The sequence below is a fragment of the Loxodonta africana genome, chromosome 5 (assembly GCF_030014295.1).
Source record: "Loxodonta africana isolate mLoxAfr1 chromosome 5, mLoxAfr1.hap2, whole genome shotgun sequence".
Classification (NCBI taxonomy): domain Eukaryota; kingdom Metazoa; phylum Chordata; class Mammalia; order Proboscidea; family Elephantidae; genus Loxodonta; species Loxodonta africana.
The window spans coordinates 86,407,740-86,423,624 of NC_087346.1; the positions used below are offsets into that span (position 1 = coordinate 86,407,740).

General features: G+C 37.0%; 1 pseudogene; it reads right to left on the bottom strand.

Moving 5' to 3' along the window:
- Positions 1–807: 807 nt before the first annotated feature.
- On the bottom strand, positions 808–11,882 carry LOC100664561 (UDP-glucuronosyltransferase 2B31-like; annotated as a pseudogene).
- Positions 11,883–15,885: the final 4,003 nt, after the last annotated feature.

Genomic DNA, 15,885 nt, shown 5'->3' on the forward strand with positions numbered 1-15,885 from the left:
AAAGCTGTAGAGGCCAACTAGAAGGAAGAAGTGTGGAGGTGGATGATCGCATCCTTGGTTACCGGGTGCTCTGTTTTCTGGTAGGCGTTCTATGAAGTTGCCTTTCCGTATTCCCTGTCTGTGTTCCTTGCTGGCTGTAGTCCAAGGTGACAAATCAGTACCATGTTAGCTGGTAGGGGACCTCCACTCCATAACTCTCCTAATTCTCTGTTCTGTCAGTTTCTTATTGCATTGGATGCTTGTTCAAGTTCTTTATCTTGTCTTCAGTGCTCAGGGCTTCAGGATTGATGTTTGTGTCTGTTTTACTTAGTTTTTTCAGGTTTTTGCTGCAAAGGGATGGCATGGTGCTTCTGTCTAGAGTGTGATGTTCCCCAGACTTTGTTGTTTTGTGAAATATTTTTTTACTTTTATATCTGACCTATTATTCTAATAACCAAATTAAAATTCTACTACTCTTTTCTGATAATGTCTGCAGTTAAGTATAGCGACCCCAGGAATCCTGAAAGAAAGAGGAACAAATGACAGGACAGAATTCAGTGATTCATGTATACCTGGCTATAACATCATTATAATGCCAAAACTTCACACTGCAACTATGAAACATATGTATTTCGCATTATAATGTTATTGCTGAAGTAATTATCATTTTAAAAAGACATCATATTAACATCTATCACCAAAATTTCTGTTTTCAAAATAAAATTTGAGATAAGTAGTTGTTATCATGATAGTTTACCTTTCTGCAGAAAATTTCTATAATCAGAGCCTTTATAGAGTTGAACAGACTAGGGATGTACTTGCTCACCATTAAGACACTTTATCTACCTTTTGTGGAATCTAGGCAAGGGCTGATGCAATCGTGTGAGCCCTTTCTTCTGTAATGTTCCTGACCATTGACCCAAGAGTAAACACCACAAAACCATATCCTCCAGAGCTCTGGACAACCTTTTCTATTTCCTATGAAGAAAGAAGCTGCTTCATCATGAAACAGCAAAAAAATATTGAACAATATGTATCAATTTGTTGACAAACAACTTAAGAGAAAAAATCAAACAATGACAACCAAAACCAAAGCTGTTGCTGCAGAGTCGATTCCTACTCATGACAACCCTATATGTTACAAGGTAGAACTGAGTGCCATGGGATTTTTTGGCTGTAATCTTTATGGAAGCAGATCTCTGGACCTCTCTTCCGAGTGCCATTGGTAGGGTGGAACTGCCAGCCTTTTGTTTTGTAGGTTTGCGCCACACAGGGATCTTCAAGTATTGATAGAAATGATCATAATAGTGGCTGCTTTTTAACAAAATTAATCAGTCAGTTCCTTTGGAAGGAGATGTGTGATATGCAATCTATGGTCTCTATGATGTGTATTTGTGTAAATTTGTTTATGTATGTGCCTTGTGAAAGCTAGAAATGAAATTAAGCTATTACACAGTAGTGAGAGGAATCCTGGCTCTTCATTTATAGTTATTAACTACTAATATACATTCTTGGAAGGAGGGATCACAGCAGAGTCTTAACTCAGTTTTAATTCCATAGTTATATTTCTACTGGAGTCTCAGCACAGTGCAAATGATTACTGTGCTCAGCTGCTAACCAAAAGGCTGAAAGCTCAAGTACACCTAGAGATGCACCAAAAGAAAGGCACAGTGATCTTATTCTGAACAATCAGCCAAGGAAAACCCTATGGAGCACAGATCTACTCTGATACACATGGGATCACCATGATTTGGAATCAACATAATGACACCTCTTTGGTCATAGTTCTAACATATCACATGTTTTTATTCCAGAACGTTTTCTGAAGAATTCTTTCAGTTGGGAGTCATTAGCATTTTACTTCCTAACTATGAACACTAAGAAAAATTATTTATGGTGGTGATGATTATATTTCCGTATTTCTCTAAGTTACATAACCCTTGTATGTCACACCTTAAACTTTCTCTTAGTTTCCCAAATATTCCCCTAACATACCCCTTATTGTCCAGAGGTTAAGAATCTCTAATATTAAAAAAAAAAAAAAAAAGCTTTGAGTTTGGAATTTCTATGAAATAGTCATAAGACTTCCATTTATAAACCATGAATACACATTTGTAGTTACATATTGGAATGTCCATATTGTTTCTTCAATTTAAGTAAAATTTACTATAAATATTTTAACTATTCTGGCACTATTTATTGTCCTTTTCCTCCTCTGTTTCTTCCTCCTCCTTACACTGCCATTTTCCTTTAAAGTGAATACGAAAATTTTTCCCCAATAAGATTAAAAAAAAAAAAAAATTTTTAAGTTATCATTAATCATACCACAACTTTTGAACTCTACAAAAGATATTCCATATAGCCTAAACAATTTGCACTTGAGATAAGTTATGACTTTTAATCCTTGAATAGGATCTCAGTTTTATGTTGCTGCCAATAAGAAGGTAGACAAAATGGATCTCTTGATAGACTGTATACTAGTGCAATAATGATTGCTTTTATGTCTTAAAGTTGTAATATTAATTTAAAATATATTAGTTTCTTCCTTTCCTTCATAAGGTATATTATTCTATATGCTGACAGAATTATTTTGTAGTTTTGAACAAAGAGAATTTTCAGAAAAAATTGGTAGAATTGGTTGATCTTTATTATGTACACAGAATTTATTGTCCTTGTTAGATACACGGGATACATTTTCGTTGTTCATTTTATCAGGCAGCTATGATATAGATACCTATATACTCAGTGGAGCTCTGCTGGCACAGTGGTTCAACATTCGACTCCTAATCAAAAGGTCTGCAGTTCAAATCAGTTCCAAGGTCGACCACTCCTTGGAAACCCTGTGGGGCAGTTCTGCCCTGTTCTATAGGGTTGCTATGAGTTGAAATCGACTCAAAGGCAACTTTTTTTTTTTTTTAATACAAAAACAAAGTTTTACTATAGGGTTGATATACAGCAGAAAACACTTCCTTTGATAGATACACTAAACAATTCCTTTTATTCTCAAAGATGTAAAACCCTGAGTTTTCAAATGATGAATAGTTTCAATGCTGTAAACCAAAGCACTGAAGAAAAACACTTTGGGTTGGCTGCAAATATTGTTGGGAGCACCCATTTATGCTCACCCATTTATACTGTTTAGGAAGGGTCTGCCTCTAAGCTACAATACTGGTGAAAAGCCTAAATCCTTACAACAAAATTTAAGTATTTCATCCAGGTCCACCTCTTTGCCAAAATGTATACATTCTCTTCTAAAAATTCCATAGAATCATTTCAATTGAAAATACAAAACCAACAGTAACAGGTTTACCTTAGGCAAGGGATTGGCGGGTTTGCACTGGAGCCCTCCAGCAAAATCAAAATGTGGCAAAAGTGGGCGAGGAAACTCAAAATCCCAGTAAGTTCGAATGAGTCATATTTCAGCTTTCCCATTGTCTCATATAATGTAGTGGGTGTTCCTGAAAAGAAAAGAAAAGAGAAAGAAAGGTAGAGGCAACTTCAGAAAATTGTCACCTGGGGTCAGAAATTTTCAGAAGGGAGCTTGGAATAATGCAGCTAAAGTTGTTTAAAAGTGTGAGAGGAGACTTAGATCTCTAAAGTCACATCAGTATATTCACCATCATAAACAGTTATTAAACCTAAGGCACTGTAGAATTAAATATGCATTTGGTTTCTCTAAAGTTGTCTTGGAAGAAATACAACCAGAATGCTCCTTAGAAATAAGGAAAGCGAGACTACCTTTTGAGTACTTTGGACACGTTATCAGGAGGAATCAGTCCCTGGAGAAAGACATCATACTTGGCAGAGTACAGGGTCAGAGGAAAAGAGGAAGGCCCTCAACAAGATGTACTGACACGGTGGCTGCAACAATGGGCTCAAGCATAACAACAATTATGAGGATGGCGCAGAACCAGGTAGTGTTTTGTTCTGTTGAACACGTAGCCACTACGAGTCAGAACTGACTAGATACCACCCAAAAGCAACAACAACAAAATTGCAAAAGTAACAGATGCAAAAATGCAAACAACTAGAATTCGAGCTCCCCAATCAATCCTACCACAGCCATGGAAACACCTTTCCCAGAAGTACTAAGTCTAGTTTCTACAATTTACCAAGTCAGTCCCTTGACATTTGGTTTTCCAACTAAACTGTGAGGTTTTGTAAGTATGGCTCAATTCCTTGTATCAGCTACTATATTTGGTTCAAGTTAAGAGCGGAATAAAATTTTATTAACAAATAAAACTATTTGCAATTAACAACTGGAAAATTTTCAATAAAATTATGCAAATAGATGTGATTTTTATTTTTTAATAGAGAGACATAGTTTTCAAAGAATACAGATTAATAACTTGTACGTCAACCCTTCCAAAGCTTGATGGGCCTGTAAGAAAGAGGAGTTGTAAGCACTTAGTGAAAAATTGTGGAATCGTTAGGGTTCACTAGAAACAAGTTGTGCAGAATTATATTATCTAGATTACGGCTATTTGGTTAGCAGGTTAATAAAATATTGTAGACAAAAAGTATAAATTTTTTGAATTTGGGATAGAGCCATTATATCTCTCAACTGAGAAGGAATTCTCAGAAGGTAACATGGAAAAACATTTCAATTAATGAATAAGAAAATTGAGCTATAGAAGAAGTTATTTTTCCAATGCTACATAGATAGTTTGAGCCCTGGCGGCAAAATGGTTAAGAGCTCTGCTGCTAACCGGAAGGTCAGTGGTTGAAATCCACCAGCAGCTCTTTGGAAATACTATGGAGTAGTCCTAATTTGTCCTATAGCATCTCTATGAGTCAACATAGACTCAGTGGCAACAGGTTTTTGTTACATTGACTGTTTGGCTAGAAACCATGTGTCACTCTTCAATCTACATGTCTATTATCATCCAGACATTCACTGAGGTTTATAATGACTTTTCAAAGATAAAAGTACATTAAAATAGATATGCAATTAATTAAAGGAATTCTAAGTGTCTTAATTTTTGAGTTTCTGACTTTCAGGTGTCTGTTGTCATTGTGATGGGCCAGCGGGTTCTTCTAACTGACCCTGTAATAGAAACCTCTCTAAAATATTTGTGAGATTGATAGATCATTTCATCTTTTACTTACGAAAAACAAATTCCTCTCTCTTCTTATTTACACAAACTCAAATTCAAAAACACAAGGAAAGTTAAGACTTCATTCTATCAACTAAAAACATGATTTACCTAGTACTTCACTGTAAAATTGATCCCACTTCTTCTCCTTCAATGTCTGGAACAAAAAGTCAAAGTAAAGCACATATATCATATTTTTACCCTCTCCAAGAACGTCATGCGATCTTGTAATTCTAACATAACAAAAGGCACATAAGAAGGAGGGGATAAAAGTCCTCCACTGTATTTTTCAAATGTGTAGCCAATAGTGAACCAGACACTATACACAAAGGGTATTTTTTTTTAATAATTTTTTATTGTGCTTTAAGTGAAAGTTTACAAATCAAGTCAGTCTGTCACATATAACCTTATATACACCTTACCATATACTCCCATTTACTCTCTCCCTAATGGGTCAGCCCGCTCCCTTCTTCCAGTCTCTCTTTTCGTGGCCGTTTTGCCACTTTCTAACCCTCTCTACCCTCCCATCTCCCCTCCAGACAGGAGACGCCAACACAGTCTCAAGCGTCCACCTGACACAAGTAGCTCACTCTTCATCAGCATCTCTCTCCAACCCATTGTCCAGTCCCTTCCATGCCTGATGAGTTGTCTTCAGGAATGGTTCCTGTCCTGGGCCAACAGAAGGTTTGGGGACCTTGACCACCGGGATTCTTCTAGTCTCAGTCAGACCATTAAGTCTGGTCTTTTTATGAGAATTTGGGGTCTGCATCCCACTGTTCTCCTGCTCCCCCAGGGGTTGTCTGTTGTGCTCCCTGTCAGGGCAGTCATTGGTTGTGGCCGGGAACCATTTAGTTCTTCTGGTCTCAGAATGATGTAAGTCTCTAGTTCATGTGGCCCTTTCTGTCTCTTAGGCTCATAGGTATCGTGTGACCTTGGTGTTCTTCATTCTCCTTTGATCCAGATGGGTTGAGACCAATTGATGCACCTTAGATGGCCGCTTGTTAGCATTTAAGACCCCAGACACCATACCTCAAAGTGGGATGCAGAATGTTTTCATAATAGAATTCATTATGCCAATTGACTTAGAAGTCCCCTTAAGCCATAGTCCCCAAACCCCCACCCTTGCTCCGCTGGCCTTCGAAGCATTTAGTTCATCCCAGAAAGTTTTTTGCTTTTGGTCCAGTCCAGTTGAAATGACCTTGCCTGTATTGAGTATTGTCCTTCCATTAACCTAAAGTAGTTCTTATCTACTAACTAATCAGTAAATAACCCTCTCCCACCCTCCCTCCCTCACCCCTCTCCTAACTACAAAAGAATGTGTTTTCTCAGTTTATACTATTTCTCAAGATCTTATAATAGTGGTCTTATACAATATTTGTCCTTTAGCACCTAAGTTCACTCAGCATAATGCCTTCCAGGTTCCTCCATGTTATGAAATGTTTCACAGATTTGTCACTGTTCCTTATCAATGCGTAGTATTCCATTCTTTATCGATGCATAGTATTCCATTATGTGAATATACCATAATTTATTTGTCCATTCATCCATTGACGGACACCTTGGTTGCTTCCAGCTTTTTGCTATTGAAAACAGTGCTGCAATAAACATGGGTGTGCATATTTCTGTTTGTGTGAAGGCTCTTATTTCTCTAGGGTATATTCCAAGGAGTGGGATTTCTGGGTTGTATGGTAGTTCTATTTCTAACTATTTAAGAAAGTGCCAGATAGATTTCCAAAGTGGTTGTACCATTTTACATTCCCACCAGCAGTGGATAATAACAGTTCCAATCTCTCCGCAGCCTCTCCAACATTTATTATTTTGTGTTTTTTGGATTAATGCCAGCCTTGTTGGAGTGAGATGAAATCTCATCGTAGTTTTAATTTGCATTTCTCTAATGGCTAATGATCGAGAGCATTTTCTCATGTATCTGTTAGCTGCCTGAATATCTTCTTTAGTGAAGTGCATGTTCATATCCTTTGCCCACTTTTTGATTGGGTTGTTTGTCTTTTTGTGGTTGCATTTTAACAGAATCATACAGATTTTAGAGATCAGATGCTGGTCGGAGATGTCATAGCTGAAAATATTTTCCCAGTCTGTAGGTGGTGTTCTTACCCTTTTGGTGAAGTCTTTAGATGAGCATAGGTGTTGGATTTATAGGAGCTCCCAATTATCCGGTTTCTCTTCATCATTTTTAGTAATGTTTTGTGCTCTGTTTATGCCTTGTATTAGGGTTCCTAACATTGTCCCTATTTTTTCTTCCATGATCTTTATCGTTTTAGTCTTTATGTTTAGGTCTTTGATCCACTTGGAGTTAGTTTTTGTGCATGGTGGGAGGTATTGGTCCTGTTTCATTTTTTTGTAAATGGATATCCAGTTATGCCAGCACCATTTGTTAAAAAGACTATCTTTTCCCCAATTAACTGACACTGGGCCTTTGTCAAATATCAGCTACTCAAAGGTGGATGGATTCATGTCTGGATTTTAAATTCTGCTCCATTGGTCTACGTGCCTGTTGTTGAACCAGTACCAGGCTGTTTTGACTACTGTGGCTGTATAATATGTTCTGAAATCAGATAGAATGAGGCCTCCCACTTTCTTCTTTTTCGGTAATGCTTTACTTATCTGGGGTTTCTTTCCCTTCCATATGAAGTTGGTGATTTGTTTCTCCATCACCTTAAAAAATGTCATTGGAATTTGGATCGGAAGTGCATTGTATGTATAGATGGCTTTTGGTAGAATAGACATTTTTACTATGTTAAGTCTTCCTATCCATGATAAGGTATGTTTTTCCAATTATGTAGGTCCCTTTTAGTTTCTTGCACTAGTACTTTGTAGTTTTCTTTGTATAGGTCTTTTACATCTCTGGTAAGATTTATTTCTAAATATTTTCTCTTCTTGGGGGCTACTGTAAATGGTAGTGATTTCCTTTTCGATGTTCTTATTGTTGATATAGAGGAATCCAAGTGATTTTTGTATGTTTATCTTATAACCTGAGACTCTGCTGAACTCTTCTACTAGTTTCAGTAGTTTTCTGGAGGATTCCTTAGGGTTCTCTGTGTATAAGATCATGTCATCTCCAAATAGAGATAATTTTACTTCTTCCTTGCCAATCTGAATGCCCTTTATTTCCTTGTCTAGCCTAATTGCTCTGGCGAGGACCTCTAGCACAATGTTGAATAAGAGCGGTGATAAAGGGCATCCTTGTCTGGTTCCCGTTCTCAAGGGAAATGCTTTCAGGCTCTCTCCATTTAGAATGACGTTGGCTGTTGGCTTTGTATAGATGCCCTTTATTATGTGGAGGAATTTTCCCTCAATTCCTATTTTGCTGAGATTTTTTATCATGAATGGGTGTTGGACTTTGTCAAATGCCTTTTCTGCATCAATTGATAAGACCATATGGTTTTTGTCTTTTGTTTTATTTATATGGTGGATTACATTAATGGTTTTTTTAATAATAAACCAACCTTGCATACCTGGTATAAATCCCACTTGGTCATGGTGGATTATTTTTTTGATATGTTGTTGTGTTCTATTGGCTAGAATTTTGTTGAGGATTTTTGCATCTATGTTCATGAGAGATATAGGTCTGTCATTTTCTTTTTTTGTGATGTCTTTACTTGGTTTTGGTATCAGGGATATGGTAGCTTCATAGAATGAGTTAGGTCATATTCCATCATGTTCTATGCTTTGAAATACCTTTAGTAGTAGTGGTGTTAACTCTTCTCTGAAAGTTTGGTAGAACTCTGCAGTGAAGTTGTCCGGGCCAGGGCTTTTTTTTGTTGGGAGTTTTTTGATTACCTTTTCAATCTCTTTTTTTATTATGGGTCTATTTAGTTGTTCTACTTCTGATTGTGTTAGTTTAGGTAGGTGGTGTTTTTCTAGGAATTCATCCATTTCTTCTAGGTTTTCAAATTTGTTAGAGTACAATTTTTTGTAATAATCTGATATGATTCTTTTAATTTCAGTTGGGTCTGTTGTGATATGGCCCATCTCGTCTCTTATTCGGGTTATTTGCTTGCTTTCCTGTATTTCTTTAGTCAGTCTGGCCAATGCTTTATCAATTTTGTTAATTTTTTCAAAGAACCAGCTTTTGGCTTTGCTAATTCTTTCAATTGTTTTTCTGTTCTCTAATTCATTTAGTTCAGCTCTAATTTTTATTATTTGTTTTCTTCTGGTGCCTGATGGATTCTTTTGTTGCTCACTTTCTATTTGTTCAAGGTGTAGGGACAGTTCTCTGATTTTGGCTCTTTCTTCATTATGTGTGTGTGCATTTATCGATATAAATTGACCCCTGAGCACTGCTTTTGCTGTGTCCCAGAGATTTTGATAGGAAGTGTTTTCATTCTCGTTGCATTCTATGAATTTCTTTTTTCCCTCCTTTATGTCTCCTATAACCCAGTCTTTTTTCAGGAGGGTATTGTTCAGTTTCCAAGTATTTGATTTCTTTTCCCTGATTTTTCTCTTATTGATTTCCACTTTTATGGCCTTGTGGTCTGAGAAGATGCTTTGTAATTTTTCGATGTTTTGAATTCTGCAAAGGTTTGTTTTATGACCTAATATGTGATCTATTCTAGAGAATGTTCCATGTGCACTAGAAAAAAAAGTATAGTTTGCAGCTGTTGGTGGAGTGTTCTGTATGAGTCTATGAGGTCAAGTTGATTGATTATAGTAATTAGGTCTTCCGTGTCTCTGTTGAGCTTCTTACTGGACGTCCTGTCCTTCTCCTGAAAGTGGTGTGTTGAAGTCTCCTACTATAATTGTGGAGGTGTCTATCTCACTTTTCCGTTCTGTTAAAGTTTGTTTTATATATCATGTGGCCCTGTCATTGGGTACATAAATATTTAGTATGGTTATATCTTCCTGGTCAGTTGTCCCTTTAATCATTATGTAGTGTCCTTCTTTTTCCTTTGTGGTGGATTTAAATTTAAAGCCTATTTTGTCAGAAATTAATATTGCTACTCCTGCTCTTTTTTGCTTGTTCTTTGCTTGCTATATTTTTTTTCCATCCTTTGAGTTTTAGTTTGTTTGTGTCTCTAAGTCTAAGGCGTGTCTCTTATAGGCAGCATATAGACAGATCGTGTTTCTTTATCCCGTCTGAGACTCTCTGTCTCTTTATTGGTGCATTTAGTCTGTTTACATTCAGGTTTTCTCTTTCCGTACTCTATATATGTCATCCCATTGCCTTCTTGACTGCATGATTTCTGCTGAGTAGTCTGAACTTATTCTTATTGATTCTTCTTTGTAGGAGACTTTTCTTTTATCCCTGGCTGCTTTTAAAATTTTCGCTTTACCTTTGGTTTTGGCAAGTTTGATGATAAAATGTCTTGGTGATTTTCTTTTTGAATCAATCTTATATGTTGCTCGATGAGCATCTTGGATAGATATCCTTTCACCTTTCATGATGTCAGGAAAGTTTTCTGCCAACAGATCTTTATCTATTCTCTCTGTATTTTCTGTTATCTCTCCCTTTTCTCGAACTCCAATCACACCAAGTTATTCTTCTTGATAGAGTCTCACATGATTCTCAGGGTTTCTTCATTTTTTTTAATTCTTTATTTGATTTTTCTTCAATTATGTTCGTGTCAATTGCCTTATCCTCCACCTCCCCCACTCTGCATTCCAATTGCTCGATTCTGCTCCTCTGACTTCCTATTGAGTTGTCGAATTCTGTAATTTTACTGTTAATCTTTTGGATTTCTGAATGCTGTCTCTCTATGGATTCTTGCAGCTTATTAATTTTTCCAGTATGTTCTTGAATAATCTTTTTGATTTCTTCAACTGCTTTATCAGTATGTTCCTTCGCTTTTTCTTCCTCCCGGTGACTTCTCCACCTGTCAGCTGCGTCACTGCGCTCCCTACGTGCACAGGCTGGGCTTCCCCCAAGGTCACTTCAGGAGGCTAGGGTTTCATCCCATGTTTGCACCATCTCAGGAAGTTGTGCTTAGCTCCCCTGCACCCAATCCAAAGCCCAGAGCCAAGGTTTTCTGACTGGGATGCTGAGTCCAGGCTCCAAAAACAGTTGCTGCTTCCCCGTGGTTGCTCGTTCTCTCTTTAGCTGAGTAAGTGTGCAGGCTCCTTGTGCAGGCTGAGTCTCTGTCACTCAGGTCAACTCTTTAGATCTGCATTTGATGGTCAGAGTTTGTAGATTGTCATGTATGTGATTGATTCACTTGTTCTTCTGAGTCTTTGTTGCAAGAGGGATCCGAGGCAGCTTCTACCTAGTCAGCCATCTTGGCCCTGCCTCACAAAGGGTATTTTAAGTAGCTTTGCCAGCAGCTCACCACAAGGACCAATGGCATCTGCAAGAATGACATCAACCCTTGATTGTTGTAATTTCATCATTAGTTTCTTATTGAAAACTACATTTTTACAGAGCTGTTGAATACAATCAGAATTTTCCCCAGTGATTTCTTGGACTACCGAAAAATATGCCCAAAATGTATCTTTCGGCAGATCATTTGACGATTTCCTGATCCATTTCATGAAAAGAAACTCAAAACCATCTTTAGTAAGAGATGTAGGATAAACTTCAAATTTAATAGCAGATGGTGTGTTGGGATCAATAAGAATGGAAGCTGAAGATGTTAGGACAGTCACCTCTTGAACCCTCTGAATAAGTTCATCCAGTATTGTCTTTATATCGATCCAGTGGCTATATCTGGTGGCCACACCAGCACTTTTCCACAAGTTCCACAGTTAAAGTAACAACTCAGTTTTATTAGCAGAAGTGAAAATATTTCATAGACATCCTGTTTAAATGAATTCTTTTCAAATTGCTGTTCCCTTTTGCTATTGCTCATACTTGTATTCCAGGAGAAATCAATCAAGTTGTCAAAATACAAACTTACAGGGTAAAGTAAACACATCATATAAATAGCAGAGCATACCAAGATCAAAAAAAAAACAAAGGGGAGATGACCTTGTCTTTTATGTGGGTACTTAACTTCCTTTTTATCATAAGTGCTATCACAGCTAAGAGTCGAGGACCTAACATTTGGGTGTCATCTGTGTTATATAATAGTTTCTAAAATAGCGTTAAGAGCTGTGGCAGTTTGAAGTCACTTGTGACTGCAGTCTCCTTGACACAAGAACTAAAGAAAAAGTAATTATATGATTGCATTAATATATTTTTGGATATCATGGTTCAAGGCTTTTTGTATCTGGCAAACTCTTTATTGACATATAATTCACATACCAAAAAATTCATCAATTTAAGTGTACAATTCAATGGTTGTTAGTATATGCACAGAGTTGTACAACCACCACCATGATTAATTTTAGAATATTTTAGTCCATCCAAAAAGGAATCCTATGCCCCTTACCCATCTTCTCCTAGTCTTCCCAGCCTCCTTCTCCATCTAGCCCTAGAAAATTGCTAATTTACTTTCTGTCCTTATGGATTTTTCTATTTTGGACATTTCATATAAATGGAATCATACAATTTTTTTTTTTTTCATGAGTAGGTTTTAAGATTTTTCTATGTTATAAAAATTGTTGATGTTGTTGTTAGGTACCATCGAGGCAGTTCCCACTCATAGTGACCCTATGTACCACAGTCCTGTGTCATGCTCACAATTGTTGTTATGCTTGAGCCCATTGTTGCAGCCACTGTGTCAATCCATCTATTTGAGAGTCTTCCTCTTTTTCACTGACCCTGTATTTTACCAAACATGATGTCTTCTCCAGGGACTAATCCCTCCTGACAACATGTCCATACTATGTAAAACAAAGTCTCACCATCGTTGCTTCTAAGGAGCAGTCTGGTTGTACTCTTCCAAGACAGATTTTTTTGTTCTTTTGGCAGTCCATGGTACATTCAATATTCTTCGTAATACAATTGAAAGGTGCCAGTTCTTCTTCAGTCTTCCTTATTCATTTTCCGGCTTTCACATGCATATGATGCGATTGATAATGCCATGGGTTGGGTCAGGTCCACCTTAGTTTTCAATGTGACATCTTTACTTTTCACTTGGTTGACTATAATCAAGACAGGTAATGAAAAGTGTTGTCAAGTATGTGGAGAATCTAAGTGAATGGTGGTAAAATATTTGCGGAGAGTAGTGAAATAATGACACAATGTGAAGAATGTAATCAAGGTCACTGAAATGTACAAGTAGAAATTGTTGAATGAGTGTGTGTTTTGTTGTGTCTGTATTTTTAGCAAAAACAAAACTTTTTAAAAAGAATTAGTATTAGAAAAAAAAGAATGTGGAGAAATTGGAACCCTTATACATACCATTCTGGAAAACAGTCTGGCATAAAGTTGAACATAAAGTTACCATATGATCCACCAATTCTACCTCTTTGTATTTTTCCAAGAGAAATGAATACATGCATCCACACAAACCTTGAAAATGAATGCTCATAAATAGCATTATTCATGAATAGCATAATTGTCAAAAAGTGGAAAAAACCCAAATGTCTATAAACTGATTAATGAATAGACAAAAGTGGCATATCCACGCAAAGGATATTATTTGACAAAAATAAAAAATAATGTCTTGTATTTATATAACATAAAACTTATTGTAAGATTTGAAATATGATCTTTCTGACCAATAAATACAGTTAGGTTTTTCTCACCCTAGACCACTTTGATCCTATTTCATTTCGCTGATGTGTAAGCTTCAGGGGAACTTGTGGTTTGTTTTACCTATTTTCTATAAAATTTTAATTTGTATTCTTTGTGCTGTTACAGATTAAGCTCAGTCATTGTTTGCCTAGGTCTAAAAGAAAAAGATTATTATATTATTTTCACGTCTGCCAAAGGATGCAATGTTTCCATATTAGGAGTGTAGGAAGGATGGGACAATGGGTTTCGGAAGAGAGAAAGAATAAGATATGCTCATCTCAAGTATTATTATTTGGAACAATAATCATAATTTTGATCTGTGTTCAACAAACACATTGAATTTCACAACATATCTGTAAGGCAGCTAAGTGATGCTGTGTCTTGTTTTGAAACACACAGTACAGTTATTATACGGGTTCAATATTATCATAACTTAAATTGAGACAGTGCTTTCATTATCAAAGGGTTAAAATGAGAGTGAAAGTAAACAGTGGAGCCTTTTCAAAGGGTCATGAAGAAAAGAGAATTAGCTTCCGAATTCAAAGAATTTCCCAAATACCTCAACTTTATAGCAGGAAGCAAGTAGGAACTGTTATATTTCTTTGTTGTTAGTTGCTGTCATGTCGATTCTGATTCATGGTGACCCCATGTGTGCAGAGTAGAACTGTTCTATAGAGTTTTCAAGGTTGTGACCTTTCAGGAGCAGATTGCCCGGCCTGTCTTTCAAAGCACCTCTGGGTGGGTGTGAACTGCCAACCTTTCAGCTAGTAAAGTAGTGCTTAATGCTTGCACCACTAAATTCCACATAAATCCTACTTGGAAATGACTTAAACTCAAAGAAGGCAAATGTCTTTTAAGAGAGAAATGATGCTGAGGCTGATTGCACAATAGAGTTTTGTGGGTTGGATTGTGTCCCTCTGAAAAATATATTCAAGTCTTGTATCTTGTTACCTGTGAATATGACCTCATTTGGCAATAATGTCTTTGCAGATGTAACCAACTTACAATGAGGTCTGTGATGATTAATGTCATGTGTCAACTTGACCAGACCATGATTCTCAGTATTATGTAATCATCCTCCATTCTATGATTTGATGTAATTTTCCTTCCTTTTGTGATTTCGCATAAGTAATATAATGTAATCACCTCCATGATATGATCTGATGTAATCAGCCAATCAGTTGTAAGGGAAGTCTCCTTGGGGGTGTGGCCTGCACCCTATCTATCTGTCTATCCATCCATCCATTCATCCATCCATCCATGCATCATCTATCTATATATCTATCATCTATCTATCTATGTCTATCTATCTATCTATCTATCTATCTATCTATCTATCTATCTATCTATCTATCTATCTATCTATCTATCTATCTATCTATCTATCTATCTATCTATCTAATCTGTCTGTCTGTCTATCATCACCATCTATCATCTGTCTACCTACCTTCCTACCTACCTACCTGCCTGCCTGCCTGCCTGCCTGCCTGCCTACCTACCTACCTACCTATCTATATACAAGTGTTCTGGCAAAGTTTGTTTACTTGCTCTAGACCCTTTTTCCAGCCTGTCATCATTAGAGCTCTGATTCTTGGCAGTTGAGCCAGCGGCTGGTTGACGAACCTCTCAGCTTTGGGACTTGCCAGCTACCACAGCCATATGGGCCAGCAGTCTGAGATCTGACCTGCCAATTCTTGGTTTGTCACTCCCTACAACCACTGAGTCAGGAAAATCTTCTAGCAGACACATGACCCATGAACTTTGGAATTGCAAGCCTACACAACTGGGTGAGCCATTTCCTTCAGATAAATCCCTACTCTCTCTCTCTATCTGTATCTATATATACGCTTTGCTTGTTTTGCTTATCTAGAGAACCCATCCAAAGTCATTTGGTACAGAGAATGGTTCTAGAGAATCAAAAACATAAGGATGAGTTTTCTAAATTGGCTCACTAGTCTGACTTGACTTAAAACAAAAAATAGTTACCAATGAGTCAACACGGACTCATGGTAACCCCATTTGTGTCAGTCAGAGTAGAAGTGTGCTCCACAGGGTTTTCAATGGCTGGTTTTTCAGAAGTAGATTGCCAGACCTTTCTTCCAAGGCACCTCTAGGTGAACTTGAACTGCCACTCTTTCAGTTCGCAGTTGAGCACGTTAACCATTTGCACCACCAGTTTAACTACTAACTATTTTTCTTTTTAGAAATGTTATATTTGCCTTAAGTCTCTGGGAATTT